The sequence below is a fragment of the Prionailurus bengalensis genome, chromosome A3, assembly GCF_016509475.1.
Source record: "Prionailurus bengalensis isolate Pbe53 chromosome A3, Fcat_Pben_1.1_paternal_pri, whole genome shotgun sequence".
In the NCBI taxonomy this organism is placed as follows: domain Eukaryota; kingdom Metazoa; phylum Chordata; class Mammalia; order Carnivora; family Felidae; genus Prionailurus; species Prionailurus bengalensis.
Window position 1 is genome coordinate 62204786 of NC_057354.1, and position 16033 is coordinate 62220818.

General features: G+C 45.9%; 1 long non-coding RNA gene across 1 annotated transcript; it reads right to left on the bottom strand.

Moving 5' to 3' along the window:
* Positions 1-4727: 4727 nt before the first annotated feature.
* On the bottom strand, positions 4728-15705 carry LOC122496753. Its single transcript, XR_006300925.1, has 4 exons — positions 15631-15705; positions 8564-8671; positions 7053-7203; positions 4728-5146 (listed from the first exon to the last, which is right to left on the bottom strand). It is a non-coding gene; the product is annotated as an uncharacterized LOC122496753 (long non-coding RNA).
* Between the last annotated feature and the right edge of the window lie 328 nt (positions 15706-16033).

Here is a 16033-nt window from a genome sequence, read left to right on the forward strand (position 1 = left end):
CCCACCACTTCCTTGCCCTCTTGGATGCATGGGGATGTCTTCAGTGGCTTGTCCACAAACATGGCCTCAGGGATGCTGTGGGGCCATCCTAGACCCACAAGAGACCCCAAGAACATTTCTTCTCTGGGTCCTGTCACCCTGGGGGGTGTGCGCCCAGCCCCACAACCTGCCTCATGGTTCCTCTATGCTCCAACCCAGGCCTTCTTTCCTGAGGACCTCTCTCCAGTCCCTACTGTCCCCCCCAGTTCCCTAAATCCCCCTCTCCCCACTCAAGAAATCTTTGTTTCTGGGTTCCAGGCTGGGATACTTTTCTCCTACATATATTCCCCCCAAACTGTTTTTGTTAGAAAATTTCTCTTCCCCCCACAGGCACCGTGAAACTCAGGATGCAGAAAAAAAAATCTGCTTCCACACTGGATAATCCTTTCTGGAGGGAGAGAAGAATGCCCCAGCAGAGTGAGGAGAGAAGAAATAATGGCATCAGAAGCACACAATCGGCAGTGATAATAGCACTTACTGAGTCCTTTACTACGTGCCAGAAAACATCGCAAGCAGTTTACAATTTCATCCATATAACCCATTTAATCCATTTTCCAAATGAGTTGAGAGAAGCCCAGAGAGGCCAAATGGCCAGGCAGGAGTGAAGCCCGGGCAGTCTGGGCCCATAGCCCACCCACTGGTGGACACAGGAGAAGGAAAAGACTAGAAAGTGAGCAGGCTACACGCAGAGCACCTGCAAGGCAGCAGCATTTGGGGCCTCCAGACTCTGGGGACGTCAGGCCTGAGAAGGGGACTCCTAGTCCCTGTTTGGCACTGGCTCAGCTGCCCTCCAAGCCCCTTGCGGGTCCTAGAGGTTGCTTTCTGAAACTACAGAGGCCCTGCGGTTCTCAGACTCCGTTTAAGATTGGCTTGCAGATAAGGCCATGTGTTTCGCCAAAAGGGAGTCAAGAGAGGTAGGTGGGTCTTTTGAATGTTCAGAGGAAAGAGCAAACAGATGACGGATGGAAATGTGGGCTGGGAAAATTGGGGTGCATTTGTTTGGGTCGGGTCCACACATGCAAAGAGCCTCGGAAGACATTGGTGGCTTGTTCTCACGCCTCCAGGCCTTTACCATTACAGTGTCCCAGCCTGAACTCACTTCCCCACCACCTCAACTGCCTGACTCCTACTCCTCCTCCAGGTCCATGATTAAATGTGGGTTCCTCCAGGAAGCCTTCCAATCTTCAAATAGATCAGTGCAGGGCCTTTTGTCAGTTTCACCTGACTTTCAGGCAGGCCACACTTGGCCTCCAGAGTTAAAGGGACACCAGATCACTGCTGGGAAACCTCTGGCATTTGGGCGGGGGGGGGGGGGGGGGGGGGGGGGGGGGGGGGGGGGGGGGGGGGGGGGGAGGGGGGGGGGCGGGGAGGAATGTGGTGGTGGGAGGCTCCAGCCTGCCAGAGAGGGGTTACACCTCAGCGCAATGATCCTCAAAGGGAGGACAGTCCCCTCTCCCCCACGGTTTCTCCTGAATCCCCTCCCACCCAGCATCACCTGGGTGATCAGACAAGAGTGACTTTTATTTCCTTGTTCTTTTCTGGTTCTGCTGCTTATAGATCAGGGGGCTTGGGCAAGTTACTTGATCTCTCTGTGCCTTATTTCCTCGCATAGGAAACGGGGATGATAATGGTACCTCCCACATAGGGCTATTGTGAAAATTAAAAGAGGTCTCAAAGCAAATTCTCCATTATTGTCATCATCATTATCTATTTTCCCCATGTCTAGAGTGTGCTAGTGACTGCATGCCCAAGTGAAGCAACGAGATCCCCTTGCACACTCCAGGGGCAGCTCTCGACACCCCTTATAAATAAGTAATCCAGCACGGTTTAAATCAAAAGAGAATTGATTTGCCACACCAGCCATATGCTGTGCCCTTCCCTGGGGGTCATCGAATGGCTGGCTCCTTCTTTTTTTTTATTTTTTTTTATTTTTTTAATGTTTATTTCTTTTTGAGAGAGAGAGAGAGAGAGAGCGTGCGCAAGCAGAGAAGGGGGGCCAGAGAGAGAGGGAGACATGGAATTGCAAGCAGGCTCCAGGCTCCGAGCTGTTAGCACAGAGCCCGACGTGAGGACTGAACTCACAAACCGCAAGATCCCGACTTGAGCCAAAGTTGGCACTTAACCAACTGAGCCACTCAGGCGCCCCAGCTGGCTCCTTAAATATTCAAATCTCAGTGACACTGTTACCTCTTCAGATGGTCCTTTTAGGCTCCCTATTTATTCAGCACTGAGCACCTACTCTATGCCACTCTGTTCCAGGCACTATAGATCTGCTGTGAACAACACAGATGAAAATCTCTTCCCCCATGGAGGTGACATTTTACAGGGGGAGACAAAGAAGTAACAAACAAGTATTCCATGGAGTATGGTAGGTGGTTTCAAGTGCTAAGGAGTAAAGTAAATCAGGAGAGGGTAGAAGAGATATATGGGTGTGTGATTTTTAACAGACAGGTTAGGGCAGGCCTCACCAAGGGGCTAACCTGTGAATTAAGACTTGAAGAGGTGAGGCCCCTGGGTGGCTCAGTCGGTTAAGTGTCTAACTTTGGCGCAGGTCATGATCTCACAGTTTGTGAGTTCGAGCCCTGTGTCAGGCTCTGTGCTGACAGCTCAGAGCCTGGAGCCTGCTTTGGATTCTGTGTCTCCCTCACTCTCTGCCCCTCCCATATATATATATATATATATATATATATATATATATATACACCATTTATCGAAAAAAGGAGGAGGAGGATAAAGAATCTATCTCTCAATTTACCCAGCAAAAACTCCAACACAGTTCATTGGCTTAGTGAGATCACATGTCCATCCCCAAACCTGTCCCTGAAGCCAGCGGATGGGATGTGAGAGCGGCTTAGGACAAGGTAACATACCTCACACCCACCACATTGAGATGGGGGAGAAGAACCCAAGGGAAGTCAGGAGCTATGGCTCGAAGGAGGAGAAAGGATGCTGGGCAGGCAAAGAGCCAAGGTTTTGCAGAATAATCATAATAGCTAGGATTCACTTACTCCTGTCTATTAAGCACTACTATGTCTTGGCCCCAGCAAAGATGCAATATATCTTTGTAGGGGCTAAGTAGGTTAGCCCCATTTTACAGACAGAGAAATTGAGGCCAAGAGGAAACTGAGGCTTGAGATTTCACAGCTAGTAGAGCTGGCTACTACTCTGGGAGCCCAGAGCCTCCACAGAACTCAACTGTGAAATCCCCTGTGCTGTCTGGTGCCCGCCCCTCATCAAGCCAGGGTTCAGGTTGGCTAAACCAACCACTGAGCTGAAGGCAGAAGTCCCCAGCATGAGAGCAGACTAAGAACACAGAGGGAGACACTTCTCTCATAGAGAAAGAGGTAAATGAAAAGGAAGGCTCCCAGTGGGCCCACAGGCAATGAGACCACCACTGGCAGAAGCTAGAGGTGGCTGACCCTAACTTGTTCCTCACATGGAAGCCTGAGGTGGGGGTGGGAGGTCAACAGGGGGGTGGGCTGCCTCTCCGTTCTAGGGTCCTAAGAGGTTGGGATGAGGATAGGATGAGGGTGGGGGTGCAATCTATCAGTAGCTCAAGGAAGAATCTGGTATTTATGGTGTGCCTGCTGTATACCTAAGCACTGACAGCCTCATCTCCCTCCTTCCAAGCTCAAGAGGACACCAGCAACCTACTACAGGGAAGGCTGCTCTACCTGATCTCCATCATGTCCCCAGCACCCAGCACAGTGCCTGGCATATAGCAGGTGCTCCATAAATGGTCCTTGCTGAATGAACCACCTACAGCACTGTAAAGGAGGTAAATTCCAACCCCCATGGCAAATTTGAGGAAACTGAGGCTCAGAGAAGATCAAGGCAGGACCAGTACTGGAGTCCAGCTGGGCCCAGCTTCCCAGGGGACCATGTGTGGAAAATATCTGGAGCTGTGAAGCCCCTCCCTCCCTCCCTCCATGCTCAGTGGTGACACTGTTGGGGGCTTGGGAGGATGTTGCCCTGCCAGCACAAGACAGGCCCAGGGCTCTCAGAGCCCCAGGACTCCTTGCCCACACAGGACCGGCAGCCACCTTTGGGAATTTGAGCTACATGTGCCCTCAGACAGCCCCATCAGCTGCTCCCCACCAAACCTGACATGAGCAGGCATCTCTCACAGTCTGTGTTTAGAAGGGTCCCTTCCTATAGTCAATGGCCCAAGTCCAAGTTCTCAGAGCTTGGAAGAGTTTGGTTCAAAGAAAGAATAGCATGCTTTTTGTTTGGGGCATTTTTTTTAAGGGTTTTTTGTTTTTGTTTTTGTTTTTGTTTTTTGAGGGAGAGAGAGAGAGCAAGAGCAGGGGAGAAGCAGAGAGAGAGGAAGAGAGAGAGGCTCCATGCTGTCAGCACAGAGATTGATGTGGGTCTCAAACCCACGAACCATGAGATCATCCCCTCTCTCCTGACCTCGCCTGCCAGCGTAGGTTGCCTGAGCTACACTGGCAGCCTCACTCCTGCAACACCAGGTGCCGCCCCCTCCACCCCTCTCCCCCCTGGACCCCGTTAGCAATGAGAGTGTAGAGGCCTCAATCCACTACCGAAGAGCTTCAGCCGGCTGCCTGCCCTGTCTTCAGAAGCCAGCGAGGACCGGGCCTGCTTCCAATATCTTCGCTTGCCTCATGTATTTTGATATTGTCTACGTATTTGGTGTTCAATTAATCTCTGTTCAATGAATGGCTGAATCAGAGAATCAATGCTTTAATAAACAAATACATCCATAGCTTGAAAGGGTTTGTCTTTGGGCAAATGTGCTAAGTCTCCCGCACTAGCCATTAGTGCCATACCACCCTGTGAGCATCCTGTGGTGAACATTTGTTTCTTGGTCCATTCAAAATTGAGATGAGAAGGTAAACATTTTGCAGAGCACATCTCACAGCCAGAAATCCAAATGCCTCTCCATGGTGTTGGGATTGAGAACTGCCTGGCATTGCAGCGTTAAGTCCTGGTTTGGTGGCCCCACCACTTGGCTTAGACGCAGGACTTGGACTTCAACTGTTTCTGTTTTCCCTTTTGTTTTCTGGGGTTCTTTTCTTGATACTTTTGCCACCAAGTCTTCCCATTCAGTATAAAAATATTATATGTCATGTTTGCTGGAGGATATCTAAAACAAAATGCAAAAAACCTTATTGCATGATTACATGAGTAGGAATTCCTACTGTCAGCTCATTGGGTGGTGGTAGAGGCTGATGTTTCTGCAGGGTGGGGATTCTACTTCTCTTTCAGAAAGGCTTGGGGTGCCTGGGGGCTCAGTCGATTAAGTGTCTGACTAGTGATTTCAGCTCAAGTCATGATCTCAGGGTTCATGAGATCAAGCTCTGCATTGGGCTCTGTGCTGACAGTGCAGAGCCTGCTTGGGACTCTCTCTCTCCCTCTCTGTCTGCCCCTCCCCTGCTTGTGGTCTCTCTCTCTCTCTCTCAAAATAAACTTAAAAAAAAAAAAAGAAGGCTTCTCATGTGTGAAATTCATTTTGTCTCTGGACACCCAGAAAGCCTCTGGGAAATTCCTTTCCCTTCACTTTCTGATAACTAACACAGGCTCTTGACAGCTTTAATTCACCTTTATGGGATGGAGCCACAGTCTTGACCACTTCTTCCTATACCTCCAAGAGGCACAGAAGGGAAATGACAAATCCAATGGACAAATCCAAGCCCCAGTCAGAATTGTGAGATGGGTCAACCTCATTTCCAGAAGCTCTTTAAATCTTCCATCTCTAACTTCTGCCACATTCCAGGCCCCCCTTTCACTTCAGGGGACCCACTCCTGTCTCAGACGAGAAATCTGGATGTGAGGTGATAGTGGCTGGCCTAAATGGTTTGCCAGTCCCAAGAATGTTGGCTTTTAAAAGAACCCCTTTAGGGGTGCCTGAGTGGTTCAGTTGGTTAAGCCTCCAGCTCTTGATTTCAGCTCAGGTCCTGATCTCATGGTTCGTGAGTTCAAACCCCGCATCAGGTTCTGTGCTGATAGCACAGAGCCTGCTTGGAATTCTCTCCCCCTCTCTCTCTGCCCCTACCCAACTCATGTTCTCTCTCTCTCTCCCTCCCTCCCTCCCTCCCTCGCTCAAAACAAATAAACTTAAAAGAACCCCTTTAAGGAAAGCAATGGCACTCTTGTGGGTAAATTTAAGTACCACAGACTCAGAGTTAGGGGGAAGGCGTGGGCAGAGGGATGGAAACTTCATCCTCCATGGCATGCCACAACCCCCTTTCTCTGTGGTCAAGCTGCACACACAACACAGTGTTAGGCAAGACCTGAGAGGTCTTGGGAAGCTGTTTTCCCTGTGATGAAGAAGTGTGTCTCAAGGGATGCAGATGAACACACAAAATTTCAAGATGCAGTTACTGAAAATGCATAATCTTATAAGCCATTTACTGTCTCATGCCTACTCAGGGTTACAGCCACTGTGCTGGAACCCTCTCATCCAAGGGATAATAGACATTTTTAACAAGTGGTATAGATAGCCACTGACTAGTCAAAGTGGCCACCATCAGAATGGAGCCCTGGAGGGCCACTGCTGGGCCAGACATTAACCCTTCATTTGCAGGATCATGGGGAAGACTGGAAAGTCTGTGGGAGGTTCTGGGAAAGTGCTGTTTACCAACCAATAGAGGGATCTTTCAATATTCTAACAACCAGTGTAACAGCCAAGTATCAGCCCTGTGCTCATCTCCTCCATGGCTTCATCCCTCTCTGCCTTCATATGCCTATTTTCCAGTCTTTCAGCCAGTCTTTGTACCATTTCCTCAGTAGGTGTGGCCTAACCTACAGGAGTCTTTAGAGGTAAGCGTGGTCCAAGCCAGGAATTGCAATACTTAGCTGTGCATCAGAACCACCAAGGCAGTGTTAAAAACTGACAGCCTGGGTCGTCTGTATTCTATGAATATACAACCAGGCTTAGGAGTCCCTGCCTTCCTCCTAACTCCAGGATCAGCAGGAAGATCTGGGGCAACCTCATACAAATACCCATGAGTTCTTCATGGGTAGGAAGGTGGGACTGAAGAGCCACTCACAACGGCTTTTTCCTACTGATGTATGCAGTCAACACCAGTAACAACAACACCGTGACCACGAGGATTCCCGCCACCGAGGCAGCAGCAATGATGATGTTCCTCTGGAGGAAGTCCAGAAGCTGCACACATGGTACATCCTTATTTTGTGTATCTAAATGAAAAGACAAATGGCAGAGTAAACAGAAAGAGACAACCCCATACAGAACTGCAGGGACAACTTGTTAGTTCTGCTTTTAGCAGAAATGAAAACCTTAGCAACTTAAGCTGCTGGCTCCAGAAGTCCTCTTGGGGAAGAAGCTGGCTTTGTTTAGGAAAATACACTCATAAGCTTCTTGCCAGTGACATGAGATGCTGTTTGCTGGTGGAGGTGAGATGCCGAGGCTATGAGCTGGCAAGCAACAAAGCAACCAAAAAGAAGGAATGACTAAGCACAGATTTCAGGAGGTGAGAATAATAGAGGAGAGGTCAGATGGAAGGGATGGAAAGTTCTACTGTGATGGCCGTTAAGAACAATGGAGTCAAATATTCAGTTTGAAGTTGCCCCCCATTGCCCTACCCTCCCACCTTCAGGAAGTTCTCCCATATATATAATCCACCTCATGTGAGTAGGTTTGGGGGAATTTCATGCACAAGGTAAACATGATGCCAGAGATGATCTTGACCTCTTATGGCATCTAGGGACTTGCAGAAATCTTGAAGGTAAATTCAGAATGCCACTGAGTGTGGGCTTGGAAGCACAAGGCAATCTTAGCTGAGACCATCGCTGACATCAGGGACTCCTAAAGCTCCTCCACTCCATTTGTAACGTGACCAAAAATGGAATCAGGGAAATGGGGTACTGAGGCTCCATGACAGGACTGGGATGGTTTAGTGTGGAGAACCACTGAGGGGGGCCCAGCAATGCAGGCAGGGAGATGCTGGTCAAGGGCCATCTTGGGTTATGGGGACAAAATTGGAAATGTCCAACTTCCCACTTCCGTGTATGCTACAGCAAGAGGCAGCACCACCAAGGAACTCTAAGGGCTCTGCTAGAATAAGTCAGCATTTAATTTCTTTGAGTTAGAAAGTGACAACCAGGTATACTTTTGATAACAGGAAGCTACATGGAGGGAGTGTGGGCATGGTACCTGCAATTGTCATGACAGGCAAGTTTCTACCTGTACTGAATGGGCCCAGGTTATCCAAGGCTGAATATTAGGGACTAGGTTAATATTTGGTTTTCATCCCTCCTGCTTGTTAGAAAGCCTCTGTGTGCAGTAATGGCAGAGGCTAAGAAGATGATGCCCATGTTACAAATGAGCAACATAAAAGTAGCATCTTCTTGCAAGGGTGGTAAAATTCCCAGAGTTAGTTTAATTCATATTTTTTCATGGCAGATTGTATGCTTTTGTGGGAAAATTAAAAGTATGCTGACATCTACTCTGTTAAAATACCATGAAAGGCAAACAGATGCATTCTGAAGTTATCCGTATTTAAGTATCTTATTTAGCTTACACTATGTAGATTATTACCTGTCCTCACTGCTTCTTGAAGTGTTTCATTATCTTCAGTACTAAATTGCTCATTTATATCCCTGCTGAATAGAAAGGATTTTCTATTCCTCTTCTCTGAAACGTGACCTACAGAAGGACAAAAAACAAAATGTGTTCATCTAAAAATAGCCAATGGCCTGTAATTAGTTCTATTTTTTTAAGATATTGTTTTGGGGGCACCTGGGTGGCTCAGTTGGTTAAGTGGCCGACTTTGGCTCAGGTCATGATCTCACAGTTCGTGGGTTTGAGCCCCGCATCAGGCTCTGTGCTGACAGCTCAGAGCCTGGAGCTTGCTTCAGATTCTGTGTCTCTCTCTGATCCTCCCCTGCTTGTGCTCTGTCTCTCTCTGTCTCTCAAAAATAAATAAACATTAAAAATTTTTTTAATTAAAAAAAAGATTTTAATTTTTTATTTTTCTATGTTTTTAAAGTAGGTTTCACACTCAGCATGGAATGGAGCCCAGCGTGGGGCTTGAACTCATGACCCTGAGATCAAGACCTGAGTTGAGATCAAGAGTCAGACACTTAACCAACTGAGACATTCAGGTGCCCCTAAGATTTGATTTGATTTGATATGATTTGATTTGATTTGATTTGATTTATTTTAGAGAGAGAGAGAGAGAGAGAATGTGAGCAGGGAAGAGGAGCAGAAAGAGAGAGACAATCTTAAGCAGGCTTCATGCTCAGCATGGAGCTCAATGTGGGGCTCAATACCATGACCCTGGGATCATGACGTGAGCCAAAATCAAGAGTTGGACACTCAACTGACTGAGCCACCCAGGCACCCTCCTAAGATTTTATTTTTAAGTAATCTTTATGCTCAACATGGGGCTCAAACTCACAACCCTGATATCAAGACCTTCGTGCTCTACTGACTGAGCCAGCCAGGTTCCCCTGATTAGTTCTATTTTTATGATAAAAACAACTTCCGCTAGAGGCTCAGTCAGTTGAGAGTCTGATTCTTGATTTTGGCTCAGGTCATGATCCCAGGGTTGTGGGATCGAGTTCCACATCAGTCTCTACACTGGGTGTGGAGCCTGCTTGGGATTCTCTCTCTCCCTCTGCCCCTGTCCCAGGCTTGTTCTCTCTCTCTCTCTCAAAAATAAATAAAACTAAATAAATAAAATAACTTCCTCTGGAATCAAAGTGAGGAGTTAGGAAGAATTTTGGAGAAAAGTCCAAACGTATATCAGTGTTTTGTTATTATTTTTTAAATCTGACAAATTCCTGGGTGACCCACCCGTAGACTGAGGCCATGGTTCTCACACATGAGTGTGCATCCAAATCACCAGGAGACCTTAAAAGATCAATCATTCGGTCCCACCCTTGAGTTTCTGAATCAGTAAGTCTGAGGAGGCCTGAGAATGTGAATTTCTCACAGACACACACCCCCCCCCGCCCCACCCAAAGTAACACTGATGCTGCTGGTCAGGGACCACCTTAGAGAACCTCGAGAGAATCTTTCAGTCAGTTGCTGACCCCTCTGACTCAAGTTTCCCACTAGCATAAGATAGAAATAATAAGACCTACCTCATAGACAGCATAATGTTCATGGAAACAGTTTATAAACCACCAAATATCATAAAAATGTTTCTTAAATTGCAAGGGCAAGACAGAAAAATGAACTACACTGAAATATGCATTTATTGGGAGAGGGGCTGAAGAAAAGTTTAGTAGAAACAGGCAACATTGAAAATCAGAAATATTAGCATGCTAACTCTGCCGTTGGCTATCTTTGACTCATTTGCATATGAGACCTTGTCAAAGGGCCTGAGTGAGTTTAGCCTGGAGAGGACTAGGACACTGGGAGAGCTGTCTTTGCCCAACACAAGAATGGCCCTGGAAAGGGGTTAGGAGATGTTCTGAGAGGTTCCAGGAGCAAGGCAGAACCAATGGGTAGGAGCTCCAGAGACACATGGAGACTAACAGTTTAGCACTTAGAAAGTAGGGCTATTAAAAAGGGAATGAGGAAGAGTGAGAAGTAACAAACCCTGTTGTCCCCAGAAGTCTTCAAGGCTGGGGCCTCCCAGGCCCAGATGCCTTTGACCTGAGAGGCATTTTTGACTTGAGATTGGTGAATCTGCCTTAGCCTTGTTCTCAAAGAGGTGGGAATGAGGCAAAATGGTTAACACTGGCAGGGTGTGTGATAACAGCCTATTGAGGTCTTAATTATTTCTGGGGAAAGAGAGAAATTTGTTCCTTATTCAATCTGGCTTAGAAAAGAGAAAAAGTTCCCAACTTAACATGAGTCATAATTACTTGACTTTGGAAATGTTAGGCTGTCAAATCAGAGTCAAGAGATAAACAACCACAGATACACAGAAAACTCTGGACAATATAGAGTTAGTGATTGAATGGATTGAATTCGCCTTTTGCTCTTTCATAAAGGTGTAAAAAAGATAGACTTATCACTTAAACACAAATTTTTACTTTCCTTGTCTCTGTTCCACAAAAACCAAAACCATAATTAAGAACCACTGTCTACACTTATCATCAATATGGGTTGTGATTTTGATCATTTGTTGGATTTTTTTTTTCTGCAGGACAAAATAAGCACAATCACCATGTTTTGTCAAATACAGTCAGTTTCCAAACTTCATTTCAACTGTAGAAAGCCATTAACTATGAGAGAAACAGCAGCCCATTACAGGAGAAAGCAAATCCCCACATCCATGATGCAGACTCAATCCCAGTGCCAATCAGTCACATCCTGGGCCTGGTAAAGTTGTGTTCGATGAGCCCAGAACCAAGAAATTTTGGCTTTGTGTTCAGGGAAAAGTTGAAGTCTTAAATTATAATCTCTCTCTCTCTCTCTCTCTCTCTCTCTCTCTCTCTCTCTCTCTCCCCCCCCCCCCGCCTCCTAGCATTGAAATGAGACTTTGATTGGTTCTATTAATAGCATCTTAGTGTTGCACTGCTAACCAAGAACTAGGTTCCTTTCAGCAGAGCTAACATCCATGGTAGCTTGAACTTGCTGCACACCTGTGCACACTTTTTACCAGACTTTACTTCTCAAAAAAATCATTTCTTCACCCCTCTTCCTACCCAACCCTTTTTACCATTAATTTTTAGGGGGAATGGTCCCTTTTGCTAAGGAAAATTTGTGTGGTCTGGATTTCTTAGTCCAGCAGAATAGCATCAGAGCAGCTCCTGGCCTCTGAAGAGGGGCCTCGTCAGCCTCCTTTTCTGGTGTGATGGGACCTTCACTATGTCTGCAGGGGTTTCTTGGGTCTCTTCTCAATTCACTCTCTCTACTCAAAAACCTTAGTAAGCAGATCTGCCTCTCTTTTGTCGTCCCAAAGCTCCATGCAAATACAACCTGAAGCACTTTTTAAGTACTTTCCATTTTAGTATATTTATAGCTAATAATTACTGATGACACTGACTTCCTATTAGTGGTGAGCACTTGGAGAACACAAATGCCTTTTTCAACTCTCTACTCCTGGCACAGCATCTCTCACTGGGTAGGAGATCAATAACTAGGTCTTGAGTGAGAGAAGGAATCTTGAAGACTCTTGACTACAACTTCATGAGAGACTCTGAGCCAGAACCACCCAGCTAAGCCTGATCTGTCATCCGAGATTGCAGTCATTTGACAACTGACTGGCACCAAAGGGTCTGCTTCCAAGATGGCTCACTCACAGCTGAGTGAGAAGGCCTCACCTCCTCACTGGCAGTGGGCAGGAGGGCTCAGTTTCTCACCACAAGGGCCTCTCCTTAAGTGAGTGGACACTGCTGGAATGTCCTCACAACATGGCAACTGACTTTCCCCAGAGTGAGCAATTCAAGAGATAGCCGGGCAGAAACCACAATGTCTTTTATGACCTAATCTATGAAGTAGCACACCATCATTTCTGTCACGTTCTACTCATTAGAAGCAAGTCATTAAGTCCAGCCTGCCCACACACAAGGGGTGGGGGATTAAGCCCCACCTTTCAAAGGGAAGGCTATCAAAGAATTTGAGGACCTATTTTAAAACCACAGTAAGAAATGAAATTCCAAAGAAGACAGCTGAACAAAGGAAACATTTGCTTATGTCCACATAAACATAAGGACTTTTTAATCAGCTGCCTCCGGTTTTGTGGATGGAGAGAAGTGACATCCTTACAAAGACATCTACACTCTGCAGGAAGCCTGGACTCAGGTTATGACCCACACCATTAAGCAGAGACCCCTGAATGATTGAACCATATGAAATTGGTTGAGGTTGAACCATACGAAATTGGAGATATTTGACCATTTTTAAAAATATTTTTTAAAGTTTATTTTATTTTGAGAGAGAGAGGCAGAGAAAGAGGGAGAGAGAGAATCCCAAGCAGGCTCCATGCTATCAGTGCAGAGCCCAATGTGGGGTTCAAACTCAAACTCACAAACTGTGAGATCATGACCTGAGTCAAAACTAAGAGTCGTGCGCTCAACCAACTGAGCCACCCAGGTATCCCAATATTTAACTATTTTTGATCTACAAAGAAACAGTACATTCAAATTATTCAACCTGACATTATAGTCCCAAGGGAAGTTTTCTAATCTACATGTTTCTTCTAATTGTGAGGCTCCTAGGAACCCAACATCATGGATTATCTAGATGAGTGTAATGATCAATTTATAATGTGATCCTCTGTGTATATATACATTAAAAAAAAAAAAAAAAAGGAGGGGCACGTGGGTGGCTCAGTCAGTTGGGCATCCAACTCTTGGTTTCTGCCCAGGTCAAGATCTCATGGTTTCTAGGTTCAGGTCCTGGATCAGGCTCAGTGCTGACAGTGCAGAGCCTGCTTGGGATTCTCCCTCTCTCCCTCTCTCTCTGCGACCCACCCCCAGTGTGTGCTCTCTGTCTCTCCAAATAAATAAATAAACTTAAAAAAATAAAAGGAAAGGCCTCCAAACTTAGTGTAGACTGGCCATTATATACCTTGGGGGTCTGGGAAGATACAGGAAAATAAATCCATTTTGTACTTAGAAAGTGGCCAAGCACTGAGTCAAGCTCCTATTAGGGAGAAAAATCACATACTGAAAGAGCCAAAAGTAACTTGAAGAAATGGAAAGACATTCCCATTTCCAACACAGAATGACCTACCATCAGTTTTCCCAATGTGAATATTATATTATAAATTTAATACAATGCTAATAAAAATATCAACAGGCCCTAATGAAGTTACACAAGTTGATACTAAAATTCATGTGCAAAAACAAACATGCAAAAGTCACCAGGAAAACACCGAAAAAACAAAAACTACAAAATAGGGACTAGTCCCATAAGGCATTAAAACATACTATTCCAGCCTCTGTAATGAAAACAGTACAGTACTGTTGTATAGAAGCCAGTAGGCCAGTGGTTAGGATAGAAAGTCCAGGAATAGACCCAGGACATACGGGAATTTAGTATAAGATAAAGAGGGTGTCTCAGATCACTGGAGCAAAAGTGGACTTTTTAATAAATGATGTCATGGGGCGCCTGGGTGGCGCAGTCGGTTAAGCGTCCGACTTCAGCCAGGTCACGATCTCGCGGTCCGTGAGTTCGAGCCCCGCGTCAGGCTCTGGGCTGATGGCTCAGAGCCTGGAGCCTGTTTCCGATTCTGTGTCTCCCTCTCTCTCTGCCCCTCCCCTGTTCATGCTCTGTCTCTCTCTGTCCCAAAAATAAATAAAACGTTGAAAAAAAAAATTTTTTAAAAAATGATGTCATCATTTTTAGTGAAAAAATGACATGATGTGGACTGTATTGATGAAATCATTGTAGCCCATGTGTGGTTCTCAGTATAAAGTCACCCTTTCACTTCTCCCAGTGTAGACCCAGGTACCAAAGAGATGCTCGACTGTATTTAATTTATGATTTCACAAAATAAGATTCAGGAATATTATAAGTATTCATTTTAAGGAAAATTCTGTGGGGGTGCCTGGGTGGCTCAATAGGTTAAGCATCTGACTCTTGATTTCAGCTCAGGTCATGTCTTACAGTCCGTGAGTTCGAGCCCCACATCAGGCTCCACTGGAGCCTGGCTGGGATTCTCTCTCTCCCTCTCTCTCTCTCTCTCTCTGCCCCTCCCTGCAACCCCCCCCCCCCAGTCTCTCAAAATAAATAAACTTAAAAAAAATAAATAAAGAGAATTCTGTGGTAAATTAATCTCCAAAACCCATCTAGGTCATTGGTTCCAAATGCTGCCTGTAGGCAAGTCACTGGTACAATATGCAAAAATGTGCAGAACCCTGGACTCCACTTTTAGAAACTCCTGGTGGATTCCAGAAATAAGGGTTTATAATCTCTTCCCAGGTCTCAACCTCCTCTCCATGGTTGATTCATGGTCAGTGTTGAGAAGCACTGACCTAGTTCATATTCCTATGCCCAGGAAAGACCACATATTTGCCAGCTTGGACAGTGACATAGCCTATTTTTCCTCTTAAATCTTTAAATCTGTCTAGAGAAAAAATGCTTCATTAGATGATAGTTCTTCCTGTCTTGGGAGCTGGTCTGCTCCCACCATAACCAGGTCTGTGAGATGAGCCTTTGCTCATCAGCTGAAGGGGAGCATTTTCCCACACTCCCCATGGCAGGGATGAAGAGAACTCTTCTGGGGTATCACTTCAGGAATGTGCTCAGTCCCTCACCAGTCCCCACATCCAGGGGGAACAAGGGACTTCACTGTTAAGTTTGGGAGGAGGAATCAGGTTCCTACAGTCAGTTCCTTCCTCTCTCTCCCTCTCTCTCACTTTCTCTCTCTGTCTCTCTCAGTCTCTGTCTCTCTCTGGCATCTGTCTGCCTGCAGACAACAAACATTCTGATCTTCTCCTCTATGCTGTGAATGTTACAGAAGTAAACTCTCTCATGGTGGGCTATGGGGAACCATGGGCATCCTAACCCTCACCAGTGATTAGGCACTCATCCTAATTCGAAGTGAAGCACCCATGTTATCCAGCCAAGTTTTCCTGAGAAGATAGTCTGAGCTCCATCTGTAGGATCCTTAGCTCAGTCTCACATTTGGTTCTAAACTCGGGCAAAGGAAGAAGAGGTATTACTTATAACCCAACTCCAATGATATCCATTTGCATTACCATTAGTGGACACTCTATCCATGCTGCCAAGGAGAAATCTTGGTTCAGTAGAATACCCAGCAACACTGGCTCCTTTGATGAAATCCATGGGGGAAAAAAATTGAAGAGAAAAATTTATATAAGCACACATTATGAGCATTTTGGGTCCATATTTTAAGTGTTGAAATGCTAATATAGGATCCAACCACACTGAGAATGTGTATTTGAAAGTTTATATATCAATGCAGACAGGCATCAGCTAGTTGCTGACTGCAGAGGCTGGAGCCCAGGCAGATGTTATGGGAAACAAACCTTGGGAATTAGAATTCACATCTGTATGCAAAATTCCAACACAGTGCTCATTTGTCTGCTGCCCAGGGCACTTTTGTTACTGCTGGTACACAAATGCTGCCTGTAGGTAAGT